The 22265-nt window shown below is 38.6% G+C and overlaps 1 pseudogene; it reads left to right on the forward strand.

Annotated features, from left to right (window-relative positions):
- Positions 1-5475: 5475 nt before the first annotated feature.
- On the forward strand, positions 5476-6421 carry LOC118585337 (annotated as a pseudogene).
- The last annotated feature ends 15844 nt before the right edge of the window (positions 6422-22265 follow it).

Raw genomic sequence — 22265 nt, forward strand, 5'->3', positions numbered from 1 at the left:
CTCCTTGCAGACTAAATCAGAATCCCTGTGTAAAATAACATAGCAACAGAGAATTCTTTCAGTTACTTTTTCAAAAGTTTGAGACAATAAATACCCTTCTGCATCAGTTTAGGGGATGGCAGAGAAAACACAGTTACTGCTATCCTCAGCACCTCATCGGGAAAACTGTAAAGACGAGTCCTAATTGAAAACCAAAGGGGAAAGCTAACTGTTGACTGGTGTAGATCTGACCATTCCTGGTGTAGTCTGAGACTTTTAGGACATGAGCCCAGGGTTCAAGTAAAAAGGTGATGAGGAGTCTTGTCACTTCCAAAACCCCAAAAAGAGCATCATGGGCTAGACAGGACCAGGCACAAGCAAAGAACACTGCAGGGGAGCAAGGCAGCAGGGCATTCTGGGAACTGTTGCTTCTGAGTGCTTCCCTCTGTATGTGAATCCACTACAATTACAGACACAGCTTCTCAAACTCCCTTGATGCCCAGGCTGAAAGACACTTCCTGGCTTTGCAAAATAAATTTTTGGAGAGCTCTCCTTGGAAGTATGCCAGGTAGACTACTGGCATTCAACTTCTGGGATGGGCCTTTTATCACATTTCCTCCATATTCTTGAAGAAATTTTGTACTGAGCCATATGTCTACCAACGAACTATTTTGTCTCTAGATTCTTCATTTTCTGTGTACATATTCTGTTTCCCATTCTTTTGAATTAATTGCTTATTATTACAGGCTGGTGAAATGACTGATCCCAAATATGGTATTTATCACAAAATCTGACTCGTTAGAGCTGTCTGGTTTGAATACAGTGTCTATTACCTTATTGGATTTTCCCACATTGCTCAATAGCCTGAAGGTTTTTACCCTATAAACCAATATATTTTGTCTTATTCCCTTCTCCCTGTCTAATTTCAGGCTAGTGTGCTGTGTTAAGTCTCTCGTTCTACACAATGTATTTGATTGCTCTCTCTCTCTACCTCATAACAGCTCATTACCACAGCTCTATTAAGCAAGTGTGTGACTTAGTAGAAACATCTATGAGTAGAAGAAAGAGAGAGGAAGAACCACGAGGAGTATCTTCTTATACCATGAAAAACATGGAATCTACACTGGAATCTTCTTCATGTGCATATATATTCATGGCATCATGATATGGAGATATATTGAAAGGTAGGTTGGTTTGAGACCTCTCAGAAGTCCTGATGAAAGCGCAAAAGAAACCTAGTTCTATGCAGAGGAGCAGACTTGGCAAGGCCAGTCTGGAGCTGGGACCAGGGCCTTAAGAGTTAAGATTGTTCCTGGAAACTTGGCTTTTACCCCTGGAAAAAAAGAAACTGGAGTAATCAATCTAGGGCCTGTGGTGCCTTTGAGGTATTCTATGATCTGCTTGTACAACTCTGTTTGATTAGCTTTCTTCTAATTTTGCCCAATTTCTACCCTGAAATTAGCATACAAGATGCTGTACTTCTTTATAAGCTTGCTTGCCATAAGATGTAGCCTGCACAAGACCTCCTAAGCCCACCTGTTCTATCTTCTTTATGTCTGATCCCCTGGAGTTTTCCTCCTAAGGATTCTGTCAAGGAACAACCCCTGCTGGCTCAAGTCAGAGATGTTCCTTGGGTGATTAGGGAGCTGGTCTTGAATTGACCTTTCAAAGATGTTAACTTGATAGATACCGACTCTCATAGTCCCATGTTAGCCCTCTTCCCTCTTATTCCCCTCTTTCTCTGTTATAATTTTTCAGCTAGCTCCTCAAAGACAGAGTTGTGCAAGCATTGATACAGTTTCAAACCCTAACCTTTGTAGTACAATTTCTGACTCTGTCTCTTTAACTGATGGTTAGATCTGTCTGGCTAACATTTCATGTTGTATCTTCACATTGTGGAGACACCAACATTATAATGTACACCAGCAGGTCACTGTAATAACTCTGCCTGTGGGAGGCACTGCATTCAGACAGACACTTGGCAACTGATGACACTGTGTGGAACATGGTTTATGTTTTCTAGATGGGTGGCGCCAACTTACTTATAAACTTCATTTTGTGTGTCTGCAGGAGAAACACCAGAGACCTATTGGAAGCAAAATCTTTTTCACTTCTTTTATATTAATGAAATATGAACATAAAGGATTAATTTTTTTAAAAGCAATGAAAGCAAGCATTTTTATCATTCAATTTTTTTTTCCACTCTCACAAATGGTAACCCCAACATGTTGGAACATGGCCTTGTATCTTGGTGGATTAGGTAATTTGAGTTAAGACAGATATTTGGTCTTATTGCTTTCTTTTTCCAGTAAAAATTTCCACCTAGGCTTGCACTATATGTTCACTTGTCATGTGTGAGACACACCGATAGTAACTGTGGATGAACAGTTGTATCCCCCACTTTTGAAAAGGATACTGGAGTATGTTTGGAATTCTCCAACCCTATCATCATTGCTGTAATACAGGGTTTCAGCCACTCTCAAAAGAAAAATCGCCTATCAAAAGCTGCCATTACTAAGAGAGCTTCAAAATTCACACACACAACAAAAACAAAGCATACCAAGCTGAAGCATGACCTTTATGGTTTTTCACCAACAGGAAGAAAACAAGTTGATCCCTGTGACTCTCAATCATTGACCACTGACTGCCATATGCCCGTATCATTTCCACATTATCATCTTCACGTTAGCACTCCACTGATGCAGCAGAGCAAGGTTCCTTCATGTATGTTCCTTCAGTGTGTTCTTGCTATGCCTTAGAAATTGTAATTAGTTTTGATGGTTCTCCTCTCCCACGCTGCACTCCCCTCCTGCACTGTTCTACCTTCAGCAGCTGCTTTTCTGCCTTGACTATACATGTGTCTTCTGTTGGCCCACCATCATGTCTTCCAGACCCATTTTTCCTCTCCTGAGATTATCTTTCTAATTTCAAGCCCTATAGCCACACTTTCACTATAGATAGATAGATAGATAGATAGATAGATAGATAGATAGATGATAGATAGATAGATACAAGATAGATAGATAGATAGATAGATAGATAGATAGATAGATACAGACACACTAATAGATATTAAAAGCTAAAACATGAAAATGAGAGAGATGCAGTATTTGTGTTCCTGAATCTGGGTTACATTGTACAATATAATAAATTCTAAGTCCAATAATTTGTTTACAAATTTCATAATATCATTTCTATCTACAGGTGAATAACATTCTATTCTATACAGTTACTACATTTTCCTTTTTATAAATTTATTTATTTTATTATGTGTGTCTGTGTATCATGTGCATGCCTTATGCTCTCAGAGGTCAGAAGAGGACATCAGATCCCCTAGAATTGGAGTTCCAGGCAGCTGTAGGCATCATATGATTGCTGGGAACTAAACCTGGTCCTCTAGAAGAGCAGCTACAGATGCCATGAGGACCAGTCTCCAACAGTGCCAGACATAAAGGGGATCCACAGAGTCAGCATACTAAGACTTTTATCTGAGGGGATAAGGGAAAACACATACACATACTGTCTTGAACATTTCTTTCTTCTGTATTCTGTCTTTATTTTTCTTCTAGAGCTTATATACACACCCTAACAAATCTTTCAGGCACTATAAAAATTATAATGTGATTACATTCTATTTTTGAAGTGAATGATTATAGTTAATACATGTAAAAAACAGCATGTTTTCCATATCCCTTGCATGATTAAACATTTTACGTATTACAGGTGAAAAACAAGTTTCCCAAGAACCCACATACATTCATGTCCAAGCAACTTGTTATAGATTAACAGAGTATAAGCAAGCGAGGTATTTTTTATCCAGTTCTTTTACTGGCAGGCTATATTTTGTAGTTACAAAGAAAGGACCAATTATTTTATTACTTATCTCAAAAGGTAATCTTATAAGAAATGATAGAAAAATCACAAATCTAAACTTTTATATATGAAAAAGAATCAGTCAGTTCTATTTTAAATCCTCAGGGCACATACCCACTAATCAACAGTTTTTTATATCAGGAAACTGAGGGTAGAAATAGGCACAAGGAATTAATCATTGCCTTTGATCAATAACTCATCCTAGCAAGAAAAGTATGTCACCTAATAATAATTGGGCTGCTTTGTTTTTTATCTCTAGCCTTAATGAATCTGTAACTCAGCTGTGTGCCTTTCTAAAACTTTAGATTGTCTTCTTGGGTTTTTCACTTCAGAGCTATTATCAAAACATCTTAACATAACCTGAAGTCATTTTAAGACTCTGTTTCAGCTATGATACACTCTGAAACCTGTGAACACATCTCCCATATAGAATTTAAGTAGCTGTGTTACTGGGACTTAGTTGTTTTTCTTAATCATTAACCTAAGCCACAGTACATATGGCTCCTCAAGAGGAATTCATGTGTTCTAGCTGTGTGACACTTCCTTGTTTGAGTTTATATCCTCAGCAACCACTGCTTTATCAGAGGCAGGGGCAACATTTTATTCTCCCTTTACCTATGTTAATTTTTCCACTTAACTAACCTCTATCATAATGCCTTACTATATTTATTAAAAACCCTCAATCATCAAAATCCTATTTAAACTAACACTATTATTGCATAAAATCATTGCTTCAGTTACATGGCACAACATAGGAGGAAATCATCTTCATAATAATCTACAGGCAAAAATGCCCAGTAGAATGGGATATTTTCAAGAAATGATAATACTGTATTAAGGGCAGTGGGGATCCCCCAACACCCATTCACACCATGCCAGATACAAGACAAAACAGCAGTGACAGACATGCAAAGACACAGCAGTAGCAAGGAACATTCTGGTGCTGAGGCTCTTGAGGCCTTGCCTATCCAAGATTCACCCACCAGAGACACAGCAGTAGCAAGGAACATTCTGGTGCTGAGGCTCTTGAGGCCTTGTCTATCCAAGACTCACCCACCAGGGTTTTGTTTTCTGATGGACCGATCCCTTGAAGCCAATTGCCATCTGCTGTTCCTCTGACATGGCCACCAGTAAGGAGCAAATGCTGTTAGCTGATGAACCACCTCTCCAGGATTGATGTACCACATTTTCAGTACCCATTGATCTATTGATCAGTATCCAGGCTGGTGCAATCTCACTGATATTGTGATAGATACACAGGTATATCTTCATAGAATCATCTTCAAGAATGAGACATACAAAGACAACAATAATTATGTGTGTGTGTGTGTGTGTGTGTGTGTGTGTGTGTGTGTGTGTATGTGTGTGTGTGTGTGCGTGATACATTTTTATTTATGGTGAGAAGTTTGAAAACCTGAGGCTACTTAAGGGTCTCTATCATTAAAGTTTCTTATCTAGTCATCAAAATTGTGACTGATCTCACTATAAATTTACATCAATGTAAAATCTTTCTAGAAATTGATCAGTGGAGGAAACAATAAGTGAAACAATGGTGATATAGTGATACAATTTGAGATACTAAAAATTAATATACATTTAAATGTTTTCTTCCCGAGTGTACTGATGAGGTTAAATTTGTCTGTTTCAGGTGCAAAGAACATGGTTCCTGAGAACTTGCCGATGGGGATTTTGTTCTTTTCTCAAACAGCTGTTGGGATTCTTGGCAATTGGTCAATTCTTCTTCCTTATATCACATCTGTATTCATTGGGAAAAGTCTGATGCCCAAAGACCATATTTTAAGGCATTTGACTTTAGCCAATTCCTTGGTTATTATCTCAGGGGTAATTCCACACATAATGGTACAGCTGGGCAATTCCTCCTGGGTGACCTTTTATGTAAACTCACTCTCTACAGTAAACGAGTGGCCCGGGCATTTCCCTCCACTGCACCTGCCTCATGAGTTGCTTCCAAGCAATTACAATCAGCCCCAGCAACTCCAAGTGGATGAAACTTAAAAACTCAGTCTCAAAGTACATAGTTCTGTCCTGCTCACTCAGCTGGCTTGTACATCCTCTTCTAAACAGCAGAACAACTATAGGTGTAATTGATCCTTATAATAACAATAACGTTACTAAGAAAATCAAGTTGGGGTACTGCTCAGCAATTGTTTTTGGCAATACTGTAACTTTACTACATTTGTCCTTGCTTTGTTTCACTGATGGTCTGTACTTATGTCTGGTGATCTGGGCCAGTGTCTTCATGGTGAGCATCCTCTGTAGGCACAAGAGTCAGTTACAGCACATCCACAGTGCACAACACACCCTCAGAGTCTCACCTGAAGACAGAGCCACAAAAACCATCTTGACCCTTGTCTGTACCTTTGTCCTCTCCTACTCAATGTCCTTCATATTAGTTATATATACTGTGGCATTTGACAATCCAAGGCTGTGGATAATCAACATATTTACATTCCTACACACAAGTTTCTCCACGTTTTGCCCTTTCATCCTCCTCCATAATAACAAATCAGCTCCCAAGAATCATTTTCCCTGCTGTAGGAGAAGGTAATTTAACATGGTGACTAGTGTGTTATAATAAAATCAAATATTCTCTCATCCTTTATTGAATTTAACCTCACATATGACCAAGTGTTATTTAAAAAGTCAGTGACTCTGTAAAATAAACATGGACAGTTGTTACAGCTATGTAATGCTGGCTAAACAGTTCTATGATATTAAGATTTCTCTGTTTTCATTCAAAATATATGAAATTAGGAATCGTCATGTACTGAAGAGTATCTTTGCTTCAAGATATCCAATCAGCTGTTGAGGTATGAATTTCTCTGCAGGCACAGGCTGGTTTCTTGTCCCACTGCTTCAACAGAAAGAGAGAACAGAAAGGCAAAGAATAATCCAAGATTTCTGACATATTGAGAACAACATATTTGTGTGACCAGCTACACTGTATTTATTCATGTTTTGGCTTCGCTGATGTTATCTGATCTTATGATGTGGCTTTGTGGCTCCACTTCCAGGTTCCTCTATGGGAAGAAAAGTCAAGTGATGCATATTTGCTATACCCATTGTTTCCTTGATTTCTGATGGAAGCCAGAGACTTCCCTACTCATCCCAATCCTGCTGTGCACCTTTGTCACCTCCTATTCAGTTGCTTGTACCCTAGGATTCCCTATGGCAGCCTATAACAACCCAAGGCTATGGAGATTAACCTCTACATTTTTTACAACATGTCTCCTTGCTGTCTCATTGTACTTATCAGTGTTTGCCCACTTTATCTCCACTCGATTTTCCCTGTCATGAGAAAATATATTTTTATCTGTGTCCCAAATTCTATTGATTCTTGTTCATTAATATATTCATATGTTCTTTTATTCTTCATGCAATTCTTAGCCTCATTGTGGACCAGAAAATATTAGGTAATGTGAGAGTTAATGTTGATAGTCCCCTTGACAGGATCTAGAGTCCCAGGAAACAAACATCTGGACACATCTTTGAGGAAGTTTCTAAGCTGGGTTAACAGAGGTAGAGGACCCAATCTAATTCTGCACAGCCATCAGTCCTCTGATTAAACTAAATAAACTGGGGAAAGCAAGTTGAGAACTGGCATGCATCTCTCTTTGCTATCTGTCTATAGATGCCATGTTATCAGCTGCCTCAACCTCCTGATTCCATGATTCCTTCCCACAATGGACTGTACCCTGAAACTGCAAGCTAAAATAAACTCCTACCATCTTAAGTTGTTTTTTGTCAGAATAATGAGAAAATTAACTAAGACAAGCAATTCAATAGCATCCCGAATTATAGTGATAAAGATCACATGGACGATCATAAAGGCTACATCATATTTAAATGGAGTAAAGTTCTGGGGACATTTTTTCTCTTTACATTGCTGTGGCATGAGCATTATAATTCCTGATGGCAGGTTATGGTAAATAATACAAAATTTGTGGGAAGCTCTCAACTCAGGCTGATCCCCCAGAGCTTTCAATATTATGTGGCATGGGGTAATCGTTTTTTCTAACTTAGGTGATAAGACATGCTTAGGATTTCAACATTGTATATTGCCAGTGATCATGTCAGAGGAGCAGCAGTTGGCAAGTGAGCTTTGGGAGTTTGGCCCACCAAGAATCAAAGCACTGATGGGTGAATCTTGACTAGGCAAGGCCCCAAGGTCTTCAGCTTTGGGATCACCACTGCCTTTAATGTAGAGAGTGACTATCTCATGGAAATATCCCATTCTACTGGGCATTTTAACCTGTGGATTCTTATGAAGGTGATTTCCTCTTAAGCTGAACTGTTTAATTGAAGTGATGATTTTATACACTAATAGTGTTAATTTAAATAGAATTTTGATGAGTAAGGGTTTTAACAGATGTAGAAAGAGATTATGATAGAGGTTAGTTTAGTGGGAGAAATTAATACAGGTAAAGGTAGGATATTGTGTTGTCCCTGCCCCTAGTAGAGAAGGGGCTGCAGAAGGTAGAAAATAGGAACAAGGAAGTGTCACACAGCTGGACTAATGTTTTTCTCTTGAGAAGCCATATAGACTGTGGCTTAGGTTAATGATTAAGAAAGACAACTGAGTCCCATAGGCTAGGCTAGCTCAAGTTCTTTAAATCTTAATGTTGGGAGATGTCTTCACAGGTGTCGGTGTGCATCATAGCTGAAACAAAACTTTAAATAATGACTCAAGCTTAGGTTAAGATATTTTTGTTAATGGCTTTGAGATAAAACATCTTAGGAAACAATTTAAAGCTCAGAAAGACATTTTTAATAGCTGAGCAAGGGATTCGTTGAGGTCAGGGAACAAAAACAATGACAGCCTGGCTGTTGTTGACAGGATGGATTAGTGATCAAAGGTGATTCTTTGTACCCATTTCTGCCCTCAGCTTCCTGATATGATTTAATAAGAAAAAATTATTGATGAATGGGTATGTACCCTGAGGACTTAAAGAACAAATGACTGATTTTCATATGTAAAAGTTTAGATTTTTGATCCTTTAAGATTTTTATATGATTTCCTTTTGAGATAAGTAATAAAATTATCTATCTTTTCTTTGTAACCACAAAATGCAGCCTGCTGATAAAAGAATGGGCTGAGAAAATACCTTGCCTACTTTTACTTTGTTAATCTATAACAAGTTGCTTGGACATGAATGCATGTAGGTTCTTGGGGACAATTGGCTTTTCACGTGAAATACATAAAATGTTTAATCATGTATGGGAAATGAAAAACATGTTGCTTTCCATCTCTATTCATTATAATTATTCCCTTGACAATTAGATTGTAATCACATTGTAATTTGTTTATTGCTTGAAAGTATATGATGTAAAAGAAAAATAAAGATAGAGAGATGATAGAGAGACCCTAAAGGGGTGTGTGTGTGTGTGTGTGTGTGTGTGTGTGTGTGTGTGAGAGAGAGAGAGAGAGAGAGAGAGAAAGAGAGAGAGAGAGAGAGTGAGTTACCCTTTATCACTGGCCTAGAGAATTAAGTTTAACTCTCTGAAATAGAAAAGTTAATTGAGTGATTAGTTCTCTGACTCCATGGCTCCTCTCCAATTCCTGAGCTACTGAAGACTGGTCTCACAACAGCAGGATATACATAAGAAATGGGACATAACCTTGAGAATACAAAAACCTATTTCTCATCATCTGAAATAAAGGAAATAAGAATTTAAATAAGGACCATACTCATTGAAATCAATAGAAATAAACAATTTTACCCAATATAAAAAGAAAGTTTTCCTGTCATGATTTTAAGATCATGCAGTTCTCATCTAATCATATTTAAAACTATTGAACTACTTTTTTCTTCTTCCACTTCTCCTTTTCAATAATTTATATGTTTCTGAGGGAAAGTTGAACCATGTATTTGTGTCTGAATAGTTGGATTATATAAAAGAATGGGATGGGTTGTTGGGGTTATAGGGTCTGTGATTTCACAGATAGTAGAAATCTATATTAGGTGAGTATCATTTAGAGAAGAATTTGGTGGAAATTTGAGAACTGTCTAAGATAGTCTTGTAAAACAATAAATCTACCACTCTTTCAAGCAAAGAGAGAAGGATTGTTGTGAATATGAGGCCAGGATGGACATGATGGTAAATTTGAGGCTAGCCTGGGCTACCATGTCAGACCCAAGCAACTCAAAACATTAAAAACAAAAACCACGACCACCACTGATAACAACAAAATCTTTGAGAACTAATAATCAAAAGTTGTACTAGTTCAAAAAAATAGAACTTGGAATTGCCATTGCTCAGGGCTAGCCTCCAGAATGTGATGGAGAAATCAGGCTGCATTGACCTGGAAGCTTCATTCCTACTGGCTAAATGTCACAGTGCAGCGGAGTTCTATTTACACTAATGGAGAAGAAAAGTAATCATTTTGTGTATTCTCTGCTTTTGACACGTTGGTAGTGGAGCTGTACAATTTTACCCTTATTTTACGTTATTGGTATATGTTATTGTCAGTCCATATCAGTGTTGTAGGACTGTTTCACAGTTTTGAGTTCTTCTACACTGTGAACAATCCATTCTTTGATGTCTATTTCTTTCAAATGTTTTAATGAAAAATTTTTACCCATTGTATGGATGTCTCACAATTTAAAAAGTTAAGGATTTTTTTAGGTTAGCATGGAAAATAGCTGATTTTGTACATATGTATCATTATGTTTTGATTTCTTCCTGCTCCTGCCCTCCAGTGTCCCTCACTCTCAGCATGGTCCATTTCTTCCCCCTGTTAGTCCCCAATTTTGCTTTTCCCTCATGGCATCCACTTTATTTCACACCAGCAAGAATACCTCCCTTCTCATGATCCCCCCCTCTCCCTGAGATCCCTTTCCTTCTTCCCTCCACCCACACACACTTTCCTCCCCCTCCCCATCCCCCTCCCCATCCCCCTCTCTCTCTCTCTCTCTCCCCCTCTCTCTCTCTCTCTCTCTTTCTCACCCACATTCTCTTCCCCACACACTTACTTCAAATCTTTCTTTGTCTAGTTTATCAAATGTTTTTAAAACTAAAACTACATTCTGAGCTAATATAATTTTATCCAAGTGAGAAAGTGTCTAGGAGACACAGCACAGCTCTAAAAGCAGGATCAGAAGCAGAGAAAGAACAACTGTAGGTGAGAACAGAGGGCAGAAGGCTGTGTGGCTGCATTCAAACCTACAGAAAAGTAATCATTAATTGTACCCAGCTATGATACTGTGCAGAATAACAATGACTGATCTGGACATGCTCACTGGTGTAATAGTGATGAAACATCATAGGAATAACCAACCACTTTCTGATTGGGCTTAATTCCTGCTCCAAAGGCTAAAATCCATGCCTGGCATCATTACTGGGCTAAGAACCCATAGCAAGACAGGTCATATGCCTCAACAGAAAATCTATTACTTTAACTCCACTAAATGAACAGAGTTTTTAACTAACTCCAAACCCTTGCGATGTCCATAGAATAACTTATCTCTCAATCCTCATCAAGTAAGCTTCTATTTGCAACAGATGATGATTAACTCAGAGACCAATAACTGTCCAGGTGCAGAGAATAAGAGACTACATGATAACACTTATCCTTAAACAGGGTTTCTCTATCATATCCCCTCCACAAAAGACTCAGAAATCATTACAGAAAAGAGCCTGGAAAAACTTAAGAACTAGAGGTGGTGGATATGGAAACAGTGTCTTCTGAGCAGAGCAGAGAACCTATACATGTAAACTAACAGTGAGAGCATGCACAAGATCTGTGCAGATCGAAGCCAGAAAAAAAATAAATAAATAAAAAACCATTAGACAAAATTAAGATGGACACTAAATTCTACCCTAGCTATGGAACTATTGGCAATTGCTAATTGTTGAGATAAGAAGAGTTACAGTTTTCTCTAAGATCTTAGTCCCTGATAATCAGATCACACCCCTGAAAGATCATGCAAGCAAGATCAGGGATGCAGCCAGTCACCAAGAACCCCTACCCATTGCTGCCCCAGTTGCCAGCCATCAGGGAAAACTCCTGCAGGCAGGCTTCCCCACAGAAATCCCCCATTGTACCTGCAATCTACAAGACCAATGCCATACCCCAAACCTACCCAGCCCCTGAGACTCCAGTGGCTTTCTGAGACACAGAATCCACCAGCTCCAATCGACCAAGATTGGACCCAGAGTGGCCCCCTGAGACACAGACACAGCAAGCACAGATTAGACCGAGACTAGCTCACGCAGACACAGGCACCTCTTGCACCTATTGAAGGAAGAAATGGGTAGACACCTGTGCAAAAATACATGAAACAGTATAAAGAGCTATATGGCATCACCAGAACCTAGTGGTTCTACAACAGCAAGACCTGAACATCACAACATAGAAGAAACAGAAGAAAATGACCTTCAAAATAACTTTATGAGCTGGGCAGTGGTGGCACATGCCTTTAATCCCAGCTCTCAGGAGGCAGAGCCAGGCGGATCTCTGTGAGTTTGAGGCCAGCCTGGGCTACCAAGAGAGTTCCAGGAAAAAGGTGCCAAACTACACAGAGAAACCCTGTCTCGAAAAACCAAAAATAAAAAATAAAAAAATAACTTTATGAAGATTATAGAGGCATTTAAAGAGGAAATGAAAATTTCCCTTGAAGAATTTCAGAAAAAGACAAACAAAAAATTGTAAGAAATCAATAAATCCCTTAAAGAAAGCCAAGAAAACCATGAAAAGGCATTCAAACATGTGAAGAAAACAGTTCAAGACCTGAAAATTGAAATAGAAACAATGAAGAAGACACAAACAAAGGAATACTGGAAATAGTAAATCTGAGTAAATGAACAGGAACTACAGAAGTAAGTATGACCAACAGAATACAAGAGATGGAAGAAAGAATATCTGGCATAGAGGATATAATAGAGGAAATAGATTCATCAGTCAAAGAAAATACCACAGCCAAAAATGTCATAAAACAAAATGACCAGGAAATCTGGGATACCATGAAAAGGCCAAACCTAAGAATAATAGGGATAGAAGAAGGAGGAGAATACCAACTCAAAGGCACAGAAAATATATTCAACAAGATTATGGAAGAAAACTTTCCCAACTTAAAGAAGGAAACACCTATGAGGATACAAGAAGCTTATAGAATACCAAATAGACTAGATCCAAAAAAAAATCTCCATTGCCACATAATAACTAAACAACTAAACATATAGAATAAAGAAAGAATATTAAGACCAGCAAAGGAAAAGGCCAAGTGACTTATAAAGGCAGACCCATCCGAATAACATCTGAATTCTCAATGGGGACTCTGAAAGCCAGAAGTTCCTAGAAAGATGTAATGCAGACATTAAGAGACAATGGATGCCAGCCCAGACTACTACACCCAGCAAAACTTTAAATCAACATAGACTGACTGAACAAGACAAAACTAAATTTAAACAATACCTATCCACAAACCCACCCTACAGAAAGCACTAGAAGAAAAACTCTAACCCAAGGAAGTCAGATGCACCCATGAAAACACAGGCAATAGATAATCCTACACCAATGAATACCAAAGAAGGGAAACACACAATACTACCACCAAAAGATAACAGGAATTAACAATCACTGGTCATTAATATCCATTAATATTAATGGACTCAATTCACCTATAAAAAGACACAGGCTAACAGAATGGATATGAAATTAGAGACCATCCTTCTGCTGCGTACAAGAAACACACCCCAACTTCAAAGACAGACACTATGTTAGAGTAAAAGGCTGGGAAGACTTGTCAATCAAATGGACTTAAAAAGCTGGTATAGCTTCCTAATATCTAATATAATATACTTCAAACTAAAATCAATCAAAAGATATATCAAGAAGGACATTACACATTCATCACAGGAAAAATCCACCAAGATGAAGTCTCAATTCTGAACATTTATGCCCCGAAGACAAGGGCACCCACATTTGTAAAAGAAACATTACTAAAGCTTAAATCACACATCAAACCGCACACATTAACAGTGAAAGACTAAAAAACCCCATTCTCACCAATGAACAGATCTGCCAGACAGAAACTTAACAGAGAAATAAGGGAATCTAACAGATGTTATGACTCAAATGGACTTAATAGATATCTACAGAATATTCCACCCTAACAAAAAAAAAAGAATATAACTTCTCAGCACTCCATGGAACCTCCTCTAAAATTGACCACACACTCTGTAACAAAGCAAATCTCAATGGATACAAAAAAAAATAACCCCCTGTGTTTTATCAGACCACCATGGCTTAAAGTTAGATTTCAACAACAAAACTTACAGAAAGCCTACAATCTCATGGAAACTGAATAATGCTCAACTGAAATACCAACGGGTCAAGGAAGAAATAAAGAAAGAAATTAAATATTGTCTAGAATTCAATGAAAATGAAAATACAACAACAAACTTATGAGACACTATGAAAGCAATAATAAGAGGAAAATTCATAGCACTAAATGCCCACATAAAGAAGTTGGAGAAATCTCACACTAGCAATTTAACAGCACACCTAAAAGCTCTAGAACAAAAAAAAGCAAACTCACCCAGGATATATAGATGCCAGGAAATAATCAAATTGAGGGCTGAAATCAATAAAATAGAAACAAATAAAACATACAAAGGGGCTGGAAAGTGGCTCAGAGGTTAAGAGCACTGGCTGCTCTTCCAGAGGTCCTGAGTTCAATTTCCAGCAACCACATGGTGGCTCACAACCATCTGTAATGAGACCGGGTGCCCTCTTCTGGTCATACATGCTGTATACATAATAAAATAAATAAATCTTAAAAAAAAGAAATATACTTCACATTTGAAAAAAAATACAAAGAATTGAGGAAACAAAGAGTTGGTTCTTTGAGAAAATCAACAAGATAGACAAGCCCTTATTTAAACTAATCTAAAGGCAGAGAGAGAACATCCAAATCTAACGAAATCAGAAATGAAAAGGGAATCATAACAAAAGACGACAAGAACATTTAGAGAATCATCAGGTCACACTTCAAAAACCTGTACTCCACAAAATTGGAAAATCTAAAATAAATGGAAAATTTCTTTTAGATACCACATACCAAAATTAAATCAAGACCAGATAAAGAATTCAAATAGACCTATAACCCTAAGGAAATAGAAACAGTCATTAAACATCTCCCAACCAAAAGAAGCCAAGGACCAGCATTGAATTCTACTAGAATTTCAAAGAAGAGCTAATCCCAATATTCTTTGAATTGTTCCACACAATAAAAACAGAAGGAACATTACCAAATTCTTTTTATGAGGTTACAGTTACTCTGATACTCAAACCACACAAAGATGCAACAAAGAAAGAGAATTATAGACCAATCTCCCTCATAAACATTGATGCAAAAATACTCAATATAATACTGGCAAACTGAATTCAAAAACACATCAAAGAAATTATCCACCATGATCAAGTAGGCTTCATCCCAGAGATGCAAGGATGATTCAACATATAAAAATCTGTCAATTTAGTACACCATATAAACAAACTGAAAGAAAAAAAACACATGATCATCTCATTAGATGCTTAAAAGCCTTTGACAAAATCTAACACCCCTTCATGATAAAGGTCATGGAGAGATCAGGAATACAAGAAACATACCTAAACATAATAAAGGCAATTTACAGCAAGCCAACAGCCAATATCAAATTAAATGGAGAGAAACTCAAAGCGATTCCACTAAAATCAGGAACAAGACAAGGCTGTCCACTCTCCCAATATCTATTCAATATAGTACTCAAAGTCTTAGCTAGAGCAATAAGACTACAAAAGGAGGCCAAGGGGGTATAAATTGGAAAGGAAGAAGTCAAACTTTCACTATTTGCAGATAATATGAGAGTATGCATAAGTGATCAAAAAAATCTACCAGGGAATTCCTACAGCTGAAAAACTCCTTCAGTAATGTGGTAAGATACAAGCTTACCCCCCCCCCACCTAAAAAATATCAATAGCTCTCCTATATATAGAGGCTGAGACAGAAATCAGAGAAACATCACCCTTTATAATAGCCACAAATACTATAAAATACCTTGGAGTAATTCTAACTAAGCAAGTAAAAGACCTGTATGACAAGAACTTTAAGTCTCTGAAGAAAGAAATTGAAGGAGATATCAAAAAATGGAAAGATCTCCCATGCTCATGGGTAGGTAGAATTAACATAGTAAAAATGGCAATCTTACCAAAAGCAATCTACAGATTCAATGCAATCCCTATCAAATTACCAACACAATTCTTCACAGACCTGGAAAAAACAATACTCAACTTCATATGGAAAAACAAAAAAAACCAGGACAGCCAAAACAATCCTGTACAATAAAAACACCTCTAGAGGCATCACCATCCCTGATTTCAAGTTCTGGTTGTCTTAAGGCAGCATATTAGTTACTTTTCAGTTCTTGTGATAAAATATCATGATGATGCAATTTAGAGGAGAAAAGTGTTTATTTTGTCTTTAGGTCCAGAAGAGCTGAGTCTGTAGCAAGTCTTTCTCTGTTCCTCCTGCCAGCTCCCAAATAATCAAATAGAGACTTCTTATTAATTATCAATGCTCATCTGATAGCTTAGGCTCATTTCTAATTACCTCTTCTAACTTAAATAAACCAATTTCTATTAATTGACTTGCTGCAACAGCTCATAGCTTCTTAACTCATCTCCTACATGCCATGCTTCCTCTGCATCCAGCTGGCAAATCTGCCTTCTTCAATGAATGATCTAGTTCTATTATTCAGCTAAAGGAGCATAGCAGTAAAATGACTTCTAGTGACATACTGCTATACCCATCACTCAGTCCTCATCAGAGAAGCTTCTTGCAGTACATATGAACTAACACAGAGACCCATAACTAGCTCAAGCTTCATGGATCTATGTAAAAGAGGAGAAAAAAAGATTGTGAGACTTAGAGGGGATAAATGACTCTGAAGAAACAATGTCTTCCAGACACAATAGAACTGAAGCACTTATGAACTTATTCACAGAGGCTCTGGTAGCTTGCACAGTTCTGAACCAGATGAAGTTCTAACACTGAGAGGAGCAAGTGGACATGGGCTCCCATCCCTAACCAAGTAGTTATCTATACTTGATACCTTCTGATAAAAAAAAAAAATCAGTTTTCTCTCGTGGAGTCTGTCTTAGTCAGAGTTCAGTTGCTGCGATGAAACACCACAACCACAGTAACTCTTATAAAAGAAAGCATTTAATTGGGGCTTACTTACAGTTTCAGAGTTTTAGTTAATTATCATCTTGGTGGGAAGTATGGCAGCATGCAGGCAGATGTGGTGCTGGAGAAGTAACTGAGAGTTCTACATCTGGATCTGCAGGCAGTAAGAAGAGAGAGACTCTGGGCTTGGAATGGACTTTTGAAACCTCAAAGCCCACCTCCAGTGATGTGCTTCCTCCAACAAGGCCACACTTTCTAATCCTTTCACATAATGACCAAGCATTCAAATCTAGAGCCTGTGGTGGCCACTCTCCTTCAAACCACCACAGAGCCTCACTGTATGTATTAACCACACTTCAGGGCAGGCTTCACATCCAGGAGTTGTTGGCCAGCACAAAATAAAGTCACCAGTATTTTGTAAATTTTAAAAATTATTTTGTTTTGTTTGGCCATCATTTGTTTTATTGGTATATTTTAGTTGTTTATTTTGATTTCTGTTTTTGTGGAATTTTGTGTGTGTGTGTGTTTCTTGTTTGTTATTGTTTTGTGTTTTGTTTTGTTTTAATAAAATACACACAGAGAAGAGGTATGTAAGGTTTGGAGGATATGGGAGAAATTATGGGAAGAAAAAAGCATGATCAAAATGTATTGTATGAAAAAAAAGATACAAAAAACCATATTTCCTAGCTAGCATAGACAGACAATTTCTCAGAAGAATTGAAAAACACCACATACACACACACACACACACACACACACACACACACACACACACACACACACCAAGGTTTCCAAAAGGGAGAAAATGTTTGGTATTCTAGGCATCATTATGTGTTTTAACTAGTAACTTAACAAGTATTTGGGGAAATGGGGAGACACACTTACTACCCTCAAATAGGTTTATCTTGAATACTGTTGGGGATCTCCCCTGAAGCTGCCCTCTCCAGACCCCACCCAAAGAAAGCCAACCAAGCACCAGCTCCTCCTCTGGAATGTATTTAATGCCCCCTCCTCAGGAGCAGCCTTGAGGTTTCCCCTCATGGTTTCTTCTCTCCCCCTGTGACCACCCAGGAATGCTCTTCCCATTAAAACCTGTACTTTAATTCAGCAAGATCTGATGTACTACATCAGTGGAGAAGCCACATATCAGGATATGGCAGCCTTTCAAATATTTAATAACGTCCTAGGCAATAATTCTTAACAACCAAATAAATAGCCTACTTTAATAAAATGTAAAAGGACCTTCAAAATGCCTGATGAAATAACTATTTCATAATACAGAGCACATCAAATAAGAAATGTGAGTGTTAAATTAAATGGTAACATAAAAAAGTTAAAATTTTTATAGAGTTTAATCAAACCTAAAGATAAATACTAAAATGACTCCCTACTCTTTTCATCCTCTCACTTTGTTTCCTTCATCTGTCTATCATATCATTTTGAGCAGCATTTTTGTTTTAACTCTCATGCATATATTAAAAAGTGTCCTTTTATTGGCCAGACAGTGGTGGCACACACCTTTAATCCCAGCACTCAGGAGGGAGAGGCAGGTGGATCTCTGTGAATATGAGGCCAGCCTGGGCTACAGAGCAAACTCCAGGACAGTAAGAGCTGTTATACAGAGAAATCCCATCTCAAGAACAAACAAACAAACAAACAAAATGTGTCCTAATCATACAAACCAGTCCTAAAATTCCTTTCACCCCTACAGCTCAAACTCTCAGTTTGGTCTGAATGCAGGTCCCTTAGGGGAACCCCCGAGGCTGTCAAAGATAATCAAATGAAGCTGCATCTGCGTTCCTAGGTATATGTACTGAGACCCATCTTTAAGAATTATTGATGGGTTGCCCTATCTGTCTTTTGACTGATCCATCCTGATGAACATGGTTTCTGTGCTGCTTTGCTTCTGTTATTCTGAGAATAATCCTAACCAAGGGGGTGAAAGACCTCTAATAGTCACATTTCAAATTTCTAAAGAACAAGGTAGAGAAAGACACTAGAAGATTAGAAAACCTTCTGTGGTCATGAATGGGTAATAACATATTGTGGAAAATGACCCTACTACCAAAGTAAAGTTACAGGCTCAACACAATCCTAATAAAAATCACCACAACACTACTCGCAGAAACAGGAAAAAAATCCAGAATTCATATGGAACCACAAAAGTTCCTGAGTTACCAAGGTAATCCTGAGCAAAAAGAATGGTGCTAGAGGGATCACCATTAAAGGTGTAAATCTTTTTTCTTTCTTTTTTTATTATTAAGAAATTTCTGTTCATTTTACATACCAACCACACATGTCCCTCTCCTCCCCCACCTCCTTTGCACCTCCCCCAGCCTTCCTCCCAACCCATCCCCCATTCCCACCTTCTTCAAAGCAAGGACTCCCATGAGGAGTCAGCAGAGCCCAGTACATTCAGTTGAGAAAGGTCCAAGCCCCTCCTCCTGCACCAAGGCTCTACAAGGCGTCCCACCATAGGCACTGGGTTCCAAAAAGTCTGCTTATGCACCAAGGATGGATCTTGATCCCACTGCCAGGGGCTGCTTAAGCAGGTCAAGCTAAACAACTGTCTTGCCTATGCAGAGGACCTAGTCCAGTCCCATGGAGGCTCCACAGCCATTGGTCCCACTAGTTTGGTTTGATTATCTTTGTAGGTTTCCCCACCATGATCTTGATGCCCCTTGCTCATAAAATCCCTCTTCTCTCTCTTCAACTGGACTCCTTGAGCTTGGCCTGGTGCTTGGCTGTGGATCTCTGCATAAAGATGTCAATCTTACAGAGCTATTTTGAAAATTAAAAAAAAAAACAGCATAGTACTGTCACAAAAGCAGGTCAATGATCAATGAACAAAGCAGAAGACCCAAATATGAGAGAAAAATGGAGGCAGAATAAAGAGAAATGGAGAATGGCAAGTTTGCATCATCACAGGCTGTGCTAACATCTGCATTGAAGGAGTCCTGACCTTTGAGGAATATTGAAGCCAAAGGAAAGAATAAGACTTCTGTCTCTTCTCCAGTGTCCTTCTTAATCTAATACCTAGAATAAACTGTTTTGAACAGTAAGTTGAGTGACCAAAATCAGCAGCAGTTTCTGCAGTAATAGAGTTGTGACAATGATTTCATTTACATTGAAAGGTGTTCCCAAGCTCCTCACGATAATGCCCTGATTAGGAGCTTAGTCCCTCTCCAACAAATGATTTCATTCAATTTTCAAGTAATTATTATTATGCTGGCCTTTTTACTGTGGTAAAATATACATAATGCTCAGTCCCATGTCAGCTCCCCAGCTGTCAGTACGTGAGTTCTGACTAGCTCAGGTCAGCTATCTCTGTGGTTTTCCCCATCATGATCTTGACCGCCCTCCCCCTTGCTCCTATAATCTCTCCTCCCTTTCTTCAACTTCAACTCTTCAGTGCTTGGCTGTGGGTCTCTGCATCTGCTTCCATCAGTCACTGGATGTAGGTTCTGTGATGACAATTGGGGTAGTCACCAATCTGAGTACAGGAGAAGACTAGTTCAGGTACCCTCTCCACTATTGCTAGGAGTCTTATCTGGGGACATCCTTGTGGGTTCCTGGGGATTATTCTAGCACCAGGTTTCTCCCTAACTCCATACTGGCTCATTCTGTCAAGATATCTCTTTCATTGCTTTCCCTCTCTCTCCCTCCCCAAACTCAGGATAACAGCTGTGTGGCTTGATCTGTTTGTTGTGCCCCTCGAAATGGGAACAGCACCTTTACTGGGTGTATGAACTGGCTTTTTAGAGATCATTTCCCACTGTGTGTAGCCAAGGCTACACGGAGAAACCCTGTCTCAAAAAAGTCAAAAAAACAAAACAAAACAAAACAAAACAAAAAGCCCTTTACTAGTCAGTTCAGTTATTCCTTGTTGTGATGGCATGTACACAATAATTCCAGCTCTCCAAAGAAAGAAACAGGAGTATCAGGAGTTCAAGGACTGGAGGGCTGTGATGACTCCACGGTAAAAAGAATGTACTTAAAGCAACTTAGTTTGAACAAAATTAGCAAAGTACTACATTTCATGTTATGCATTTATTTTTTAATTAATTTTTTTCATTTTACCTACCAACTACTGTTCCCTCTCCCTTCCCTTCTCCCATCCCCCCAACTTCTCCTCATGTCATTCCCCCATTCACTCCTCATAAGGGGAAAGTCCCCCCCTTGAGTAGTCAACACAGGCTGGCACACCATATGGGGGTAGGACCAAGCCACTCCCCCTGCATCAAGTTTTTTGAGACAGGGTTTCTCTGTGTAGCCTTCGCTGTCTTGGAACTCACTCAGTAGACCTGGTTGGCCTCGAACTCACAGAGATCTGCCTGCCTCTGCCTCCCAAGTGCTGGGATTAAAGGTATGTGCCACCACTGTCCAGAAAACAGTGTTTCATGTAGCCTAGGCTGAGATCTAACTGACTAAGTAGTAAAGGATGTACTTGACCTCAAAATCCAATGGCCTTAGTCTTTAGGGTGTGAACATTTGGAGATTTGTATGGTATTTGTATGGGATTTTAAAAAACTGAATAGTCATTTGTTTAAGTTTTACACATAGTCTAACAAGAAGGATGAAACAATAATTATCACTTTTAATAATATCAAATCTCAAAGTTTTTACAGAGAAACAGGCACAATAACAAGCATGTATACCTACAAATATCAAGAGAAAGTAATTAGACTAAAGTTGACATATCCTGGAGGGAACTCAAACCCCAGAGACTGTAATTGGACTGTTTGTTTTCTTTGTCCAAAAGAGAGAGCAGAAATGTGGGACACATGTATTACTGAAATTGAACACTATGGGGCTGAGTGTGGGGAAGCTCAAGGACATCAGCACAGAGGTGTTCAGCAGCCAATGGCTTGGGGTCACAGTCTGGGTTATCCAAAGTGATAGGATGAAAGCCAAAAAGTAAAAAGAAAGAAACATGGTCTCCAGGATCAGGATGGTTCGTGTGGCTCTGTCCTCATGGGAAGGCCTTTGGGAGAGGCTGTGGCTATGAATGTGCTGGACTAGATGCTTGTGTTTATGCAGGACAAGGACCATGGAACCACTGGCCCAGGCCATGAGGACCAGACACATAATATCACTTAAGGATAGAATCACTCCCTCTAGTAAGAAAGTCAGTCTATCAGGAAAGATTGAGGAGCAGTACCTGTGTATTCCTCTAGCACTCAATTCTAAGAAAACGACGCCCCTTCTCCCTAAGGTTCATAT

Source organism: Onychomys torridus, chromosome 1 (genome assembly GCF_903995425.1).
Source record: "Onychomys torridus chromosome 1, mOncTor1.1, whole genome shotgun sequence".
Taxonomy (NCBI): Eukaryota; Metazoa; Chordata; class Mammalia; order Rodentia; family Cricetidae; genus Onychomys; species Onychomys torridus.